At 56.1% G+C, this 6000-nt stretch overlaps 1 long non-coding RNA gene across 1 annotated transcript; it reads left to right on the top strand.

The window, feature by feature from the left end:
* Positions 1-3715: 3715 nt before the first annotated feature.
* Positions 3716-5855, top strand: LOC306645327. The gene is made up of 2 exons (XR_013759603.1): positions 3716-4801; positions 5621-5855. It is a non-coding gene; the product is annotated as an uncharacterized lncRNA (long non-coding RNA).
* Positions 5856-6000: the final 145 nt, after the last annotated feature.

Raw genomic sequence — 6000 nt, 5'->3', positions numbered from 1 at the left:
GAACTGCCCTTCCCAACACGTCGCAGGATGCCATCACCATCTTCCAGGGCCCCATGAGGCTTCCTGGGGCTCTTCAGTGGTGAGACTCGAGTCTCTCCTGGGAACCTCCGTTTGTCTTTGTCCACCACCTCTTCTTCGATTGCGAGGGGTCCTATCTGGAGCCCCTTCTCAGTGACTTTGCATGTGGTTTGGAGAGGCCGCCCACCTTGCTCGCTGGACTTCAGGAACCTCTGTCTCTTCACAGGATTGGAATCTTCACCTGCCTCATGTGCCTCCTCTGATGTCTTCGCGAATTGGCATTTTGCCCCCAATTTACAGCTGAGGACACGCAAGTCCAGAGGGTGGGGATGACATGCTCAAGTCCCCCAGCCAGTGTGGAGCGGAGTTGGGTCCGAAAGAGGATGAGGACTTGGGGACAAGTCATTTGCTATGGACAATCTCAGGAAGCCCAAGTGAGGCTGTGGGAAAGAGAGGTGGAGGAGGAAAGCCAGCAGGTGCCATGGGTGAGCAGGCCCTGGGCGGGCACTTGGCTCCCGCTGTGGACGGGTTCTGTCCCCATGGTGGGGGGCCAGTCTTCCCTGGGGCACCTGTGTAAACAAAAGCCTCTTCCCTAATTGCCCTCAAACCCCTCATAAAAGCTGCAAAGAATCTTCACCTCTTATCCGTAAAGGCCAGGCAGCTGACCTTGCCGGTGCCAAGGCAAACTTAAAAGATAATGATAACACTCCTCTCGGAGACTCAGAACTTAAAATAACATCATATATATAATTTTATGTCAGCCAATTAAAAAGAACACTGTAAAACTTTTCGCCTTTCATTATAAATAGGCCTGATGAACAAAGGCTCGGGGCCTCTTAGCATCACCGGGTTACCGTGTGCGCAGAGGACCAGGCTCGAGCTTGCCAATAAATGACTCTTTGTTGCTTGCATTGATCGTGGTCTCTGGTGGTCTTTGTGGGGTCTCGAGCCGCTGGGCATAACACACTGATGCTCTTGTGTGGCAGCTGGTGTGGCTTCAGGGGAAGAAGTGCCAAGGGTGCCAGGGAGAGAGGGGATGCAGGTGTTCCTTGGGACTCTGTGGCCCACAGAGGACAGGCTCACCCGCTGCAGGGACTCAGGCAGGTGGGGACGTAAGCACACCATCTGCAGGTCGCCGGGTTTCCCAAATCCAAGGCCAGGACCCTGGAACATTAGGAGTGCTGAAATCATGTGTTTAGATGGTGGGGCCCTGGTACCCACAGATCTGGTCAAACACCAAAACATCAGTCTAGATGTTAAGAGGAAGAATTCTTTTAGATGAGATTAACTTTTTGGGGTGGGTACTGGGGATTGAACCCAGGGGCACTTTACTATTGAGCTATATCCCCAGCCCATTTTATTTTCTATTTTGAGACATGGTCTTACCAAATTGCTTAGGGCCTTGCTAAATTACTAAGGCTGGCCTCAAATGTGTGATCCTCCTGCCTTAGCCTCCTGAGTTGCTGGGATCACAGGTGTGTGCTACCACCTGGTTAGATGAGATTAACTTTTAATTGAGGTTGGGTAAAACAGATTACTGCTGGGTATGGTGGCACACACCTGTAATCTCAGTGACTGGGAAGGTTGAGGCAGGAGGATCACAAGTTCAAAGCCAGCCTCAGCAATTTACTAAGGGCCTAAGCAGCTCAGTGAGACCCTGTCTCTAAATAAAATACAGAAAAGGGCAGGTGCACCACGTGGCTCCTGGTCCTGCTCCTGGAGCCCGGGCTGGTGATGGCCGGCACTCCTGTCAGAGACCACCAAGTGCCTGGAGTTACAGTTGCCAGAGTGCATCAGAGACAAGTGGGCTCACGGTGGAACCTTCCTGACCTGCCTCAGCAGCCTCCAAGTGAAGAAGAAAGCAGAGTGTCACCACCTGTGTCCCTGGCAGGCTGGCCAGTCAGAGAGCCCTGGGGAATCCCAGTGTGATACTGAAAGCTCAGGCCTTGTCTCCACTGCCAAGTCATGACCAGGATAAGGTTTCAAGGAAAGCGTTTTATTGATTTACTCGCAGAGGAGTCCCAACTGCTGTCCCAGAGGCTGTGATTCCCCCTGTCGTGGGGAAGGGGTGGAACTTTTTTTTTAATTTTTAGTTGTAGATGGACACAATACCTTTATTTTATTTATTTATTTATATGTGGTGCTGAGGATTGAACCCGGTGCCTCACAGGTGCTAGGCAAGCACTCTACCACTGAGCTACAGCCCCAGCCCAGGGCGGAACTTTTAAAAGAGGAACGCAAGGTCTGGGATCCGGATATAGGGTCGGTAGATGTGGTGAATTAGTGTCCATCAGGGGTCCTGAGAGAGCCCTTTTTCGGTCCCCAGGCCTGGTGTTTCTCTATTCTTGTGACTGTGAAGGACATGATAGCTTAGCCTGGAGCCTGGAGAATGTCAGTCTTGTTTCCCCACAGTTAGGGAGCGCAGGAGGGGGACAAAAAAGTAGAAGGGGGAAAAAAGTGGTTTCAAAATAAGCCACAGCAGGCCTGGGGCGGTGACACACACCTGTAATCCTAGCAGCTCAGAAGGCTGAGGCAGGAGGATGGCAAGTTCAAGACTAGCCTCGGCAACTCTGCCAGGCCCTGAGCAACTTAATGAGATTCTGGATGTGGCTCAGTGGCAAAGAGCCCTTGGGTTAAATCCCTGGTACCAAAAAAAAAAAAAAGCCACTGCGGTCGAGCAGCAAGGTTCGTATTTAAAGCACCAAGGTTCGTATTAAAAGCACGGAGTGGACCCCGGTCTCTGTGGACACCGGCCGAGTTCCTGCAGGGAAGCCTCGGCCGGGCCTGGGCCCGCCTGGGCGCCTCGAGTGCCAGCGCCAGGCCTCGCCCAGGGCGGGGAGGCCGGGAGGCCGGACGCTAGAGGGCGCTGCGGCGCCGGGGCCGCGGTCCCTCGCGGGCCACCGTAGGCGCCCGTATAAAGGACGCGGCGCCCGCCTGTGCGTTCTTTCGGCGGCGGGCAGCTGGGCCTGGGCCTCTTCGACGCGCGCGCGATGGCGCGACCTGTAGAGCGCGAGCGCAGCGGCGGGGCGTCTGGTGGTGCGGGCGCGGCCTCCTAGGAGAGGCCGTCTCCGGGCCAGGTATGGGACCCCAGGCTCCTCTTCTAGGCAGAAGGGACGCCAGAGGAGAGCTGCTGTCTGCTAACGGAGGAGCCACAAAGCTCCTCCGCAAGGACGGCTTTCCAGACGCACGTTCTCTGCGCAACCAGCCTGAAACGAGCCCGGGACGTTCGGGCGGATGCTGACGCTCCGCACGTGGCCCCGGCCCCGCGTGTCTGCCGTGGACTGCAGCCTGCGTTCCGCCCCGTTGCACACGGCCCCGCAGTGTTGGAGCCTCAGCCGCCACGGGCTCCAGGGTAGGCAGGGAGACCGGGTCGCTCTGGCGGAGAGCCCTGCGGCCGGAGCCGCTCCGCCTTGGAGCCTGGGTGCCCTAGGCCTGTGCGGCGCCTGTGGCCACTGGAGGGCCCTCGTTCGATTTAGGGCTTCGCCCACCGCGAGGAGAGGCCGGGCGCTGGGCGAGTGGGAGCGCGCTGAGCCGTCCCGGTGGAGCGCCGGCGGCACTGCCCCTGGAGGCGTTGCAGGTGTGGCTGCTGTGTCGCATTTGCGTCCGTGGCGGCAGAGAGAAGCGGGCTACGTCTACGCTCAGTGTTCTCGCCGTGAACGTTTGAATGATTAGTAGCCCAACACCGGACAGCCCTCCACAGCAGGAGGTGTCCACCCTGTCCGCTGTTGAAAGCCGTAAAACGTGGCAGCCTTTACAAGGTCCTTGGAAATTAGTGTTGCCCACCACAAAAGTCCTAGAGTGTGGAATGGCACCACCCAGCCGTCTGAGGTACTTGGGATTGTTTTCGGACCACCTCTGCCACTTCCTCCTGCACTGGACTGTGCAGCAAGACTCCTTGGGGAGACAGACAGGACTGAAACCAGACGCCCGGCCCCAGGGGCCAGCAGCGTCTCCCGAATGTGAGGCAGCAACTGTAAATCCCAGTGCGCCGGCTGCACCCCCTTCTCCTGTTTTGTGCACTTGGGATCAGGGGGCCCTGGGAGAGGGTGCTGTGTAGGTGCAGAAGTCTCCAGGTTCCTCCAGCACTGAAGAGGCAGGCTGGGTGCTTACGATCTTTAGTCTGACTGGCGGGGTGGCTAGCTATAGGAAGAATTAAGTGCAGTAGTTGGTAGACAGTCCTCACTAACCCTCTTGTCAGGACCAGGGAAGTTTGGTTAACAGTGATGAAGTAGCCAGCTTTATGATACTGGTCCCCCATCAGCTCTGGTTAACCACAGCTCAAATATTAAGTTCCCAGGAGTAAACAGTTCATAAGTTTAAGCTGCATGCTGCTGAGTAGCAGGCTGAAGCCTAGTAACCCCGCCCTGGGCATGACTTGGCCTTGCCCAGCATCTCCAGCCTGGATGCCACCTACACCTGTCAGTCATGGTAGCCTGATGGGTAGTCTGAACTGTCATTGTGGCAGTACAGTGTTGAAGTGATCCTCATTTTACTTAATGGCCCCAAAGTAGAGTAGTAGTAGTGTTGGCAATTAGGACATGCAGGAAAGCTGCCACCAAGCACATGGACTGGGTACAGAGGTGGGTCCGCAGCCACACATATAGGGAGAAACCCCACACGAGGTTTCATACCAGCTGCAGCTGTCCTGGGGTCTTGAGCGGATCCCCTGGGATGGGGGTGTGCCCTCCCCTTGAGCTTTGTTATTCAATGCAGGGAGGCCACTGAACCCACTCAGCGTGCCCACTGGCCAGGACAACCAGCCAGCTTCTGCAGCCCTGTTGAGGTAAGAGGAAGGATGGGCTGAACCCTCTGGAGGTGTGAGCAGCTGCCCTGCAGGTGCTGTCCTGGACCTGCCAGCACCACAGGTGGGGCTGTTCTGCTGTACCTGTGACACCAGGGCAAAGAGCAAGTGGCTATTTCTACGCTCAGTGTTCAGGAACCATGAGCACTAAGAATGGTTTATAGCCTGACATTTCTTAGAACCAGCCAGGAGGCACTGGGTTTTTGCTTTGGAAGTGACCACCTGGTTTGCCCTGAAGGGGTGACGTCACAGGCCTGGCAGCAGCCACTGCATAAGGTTGGGTTGTTGCTGAGAATCCTAACAGGACACTAAACGTAGGTTTTTGGGGTGCTGGGGACTGACCCCAGGGCCTTGTATGCTCAACCAGCACTGTGTCACTGAGCTACATCCCCAGCCCCCTGGATTTTGGTTTTTAGTTTCATTTGTAAAGTGGGACTGGGCATGAGGGACAAGGGAGTCTGTCACCTGGCAGTGTGGCAGGCTCTGGCACAACCGGGTGAACCAGGAAGGGTCTTCCCTGGCTCCTTCCTGGAAGGTCTATAGAGAAAGGACCGACAACCAGGGAGCTGATGGGAACCGCCCACCCATGTCCTGAGCCCATGCTGTGAGGATACTTGAGACATGCAGCAAGGGCAGGAGGATCACAGTGCCAGGCCACCCTGGCAACTTGGTGATACCCTGTCCCAAAATCACAAAGGGGGCTCTGGTAGAGTGCCCCTGGGTTCAGTCCCCAGGACAAACAGATTTCAGGGACTCGAGACTGATGCCCTAGCAACCCTGTCTGTCCTGTTCACTTTTCAGATCCAGAGGGGCCAAGAAGGATGTCGCCTGGCCTCGCCTTGTGTGCCTCATGGAGGGCCATCACCCAACTCCGTCCTTGCCTGGGGACTTGCTGAGACCACCTTCCTCTGCTGGGGGCTGGGAGAAGTCACCTTTGTTTGTAGGTTAAGGTTCAAGTGTTAGCACCAAGAACATGAGGATTTATGGCTGAAGTTTTAAGCAAAAGGTGTTAAAGTGCATTAAAAGTCTTGCCTCACGTGCTTTGCTTGGGGAGTCAGTCTGAGCAGGGCCCGGGGCGGGAGGGTGTGGGACCTGCTAGGACCCTTCCTGCAGATCCCCATGGCAGAGTCGCTGGGTACCCCTGGTGTTGGGAACTGGTGCCAGGCTGGGACCACAGTGCT

Source organism: Sciurus vulgaris (genome assembly GCF_902686455.1).
Source record: "Sciurus vulgaris genome assembly, chromosome: 15".
Lineage (NCBI taxonomy): Eukaryota > Metazoa > Chordata > Mammalia > Rodentia > Sciuridae > Sciurus > Sciurus vulgaris.
Note: the sequence above shows the minus strand (reverse complement) of the source record. Positions and strands in the feature narration are given on the sequence as shown.